Here is a 1,880-nt window from a genome sequence, read left to right on the forward strand (position 1 = left end):
CCAGGTCTGTGTCCAGAGTTAGGCTAGTCCCTGAGAAGGCAGGTTTTTTGGTGTGACCTCTGCTCTTATGGAGCTTCTTGTCATGTGACATCACTGAGGAGACTGTGGCACTAACATGGAAAATTCATGATTCTGGCATGAACAAAGGACCATAAGTGGAGATGACAAGTCAGAATTCCTTAGGAGCAAAAATGGGCACAGCTGGGAGATTGGATGTGTAGTTATGAGGTGGGGGAAAGGGCTGAGAAAAGGGAACAGAGAAGAAGGAAGGAAGGGAGGGAGGAGGGGAGGGAAGGAGAAAGGGAGAGGAAGGGAAAGAAGGAAAGAAAAGGAAAAAACACAAAATTAAACAAACAGAAGTGTAAAAGTCCTGTTACTTCATTATTAATTCATATCCTTTTGTATATACAGTGATTAAATGAAAAGTTCCATGTTTATATAAGCTATCCTCTAGAAATAAGACCATATATGTGCATAGAACTATATTTATACACACATATGCTGATCTAAATTTACATTTATGAAGCTCTATACGTACACTGATTATTTATCTACGCATATACTGTATATATGACAGCTGGTGCCATGAATATAGTCATAAAAATTTGGCACCAAGTCTTTTTTCCAGGTGAATAGTTAAGCAGAACTGAAATATTCTGGGCAGAAAAGTGGAGAAAACACTGACACAGATAAGGAACAAATGAAAACAGCTAGTGCCATGTGCTAATTTCTCATGGAAAACCCAATACTTGGAATATATTATATGGTTACGTAAGTGGTGTTAACTGGGATTTGAATCAGTCACATCAAGGTATCTAATTCCTGGGCTACAAGTGTAACATGGTATTACTTACCTCAAGAGATACTAATCTATGAAATATGGTTTTTGCTCAAGAGAGAGGAGTGAAACCACTTTCTGTGAACAAAGGCAAGGCATTTATGACTGTATTTACCATCTGTGAAATAAAGCTAAGGGAATGTAGTAGATGTCCAAAAAATACTTGTTTAAGTAAGAATCTTCTACTTGTTCATATGGGGTTTAAAAAAAAAAAAGAAGGTACAGCTCCATAGTATATGAGGGCTGGAAAGGACATTATAGTTCAATTGTTCATTCTGTGGATAAGATGCCATCTCCAAAGAAGCTATGGGACTCACTTGAGGGCACAAAGTATGTTAATGGTAGGGCTGTGACCAAGGTCAGGTCTCCTCATCTTCCCCTGTGCCCTTTGCCCATCCCCACAGACATGTCTGGCATCGCTCATGAATTTGGTAGTTTTATGTTAGCTTGAGAAGTCGAAAACTTAAACATGCAAAGATAAATAGGATGAAAATGAGTTGAGAAATAAATCTCAGAATTTGGCTCATGGAAAAGTTTATTTCTTGAAGGATATGGAAAGGGTCTGGGCCAAATGGATCATCACAAAGCCTGAAATAGGGTGCTCTAAAAAAAGAACAGTGTCTTTTCCTGGTCTGCGTGTACTAAATTTACATAGGAGGAAAACCCGGGGCGGTTGGGTTTCCTTGGAGGCCTGAGTCAGTTCAGGGAGCCCAGGAGCTCAGAGCTTCCAGCTGAAATCTGTTCTGCACATCATGCCTTGAGAAGGTCAGAGACAGTCCAGGAACAAACTTCAGCAAATGATGGTTGGGCTAGATGAAGGTGTAGGGAGAAGCCTGGAGATGATTTCATTCAAACAAGTGATAGAACAAACCAAGATGATTTTAGCCAGAGGGAAGTGCTGACACTACCTTTCAAGTATCTCTCAAACCCCTGGATTTCTCTCCATTCTCATACCACCACCCTGGCCTGGGCCACGACCATCCCTGACTCCAATTCTGGCAACAGCTACCTAGCTGCTGCTTTTCCTTTCTTTTCTCCACAG

The sequence above is a fragment of the Nycticebus coucang genome, chromosome 2, assembly GCF_027406575.1.
Source record: "Nycticebus coucang isolate mNycCou1 chromosome 2, mNycCou1.pri, whole genome shotgun sequence".
In the NCBI taxonomy this organism is placed as follows: domain Eukaryota; kingdom Metazoa; phylum Chordata; class Mammalia; order Primates; family Lorisidae; genus Nycticebus; species Nycticebus coucang.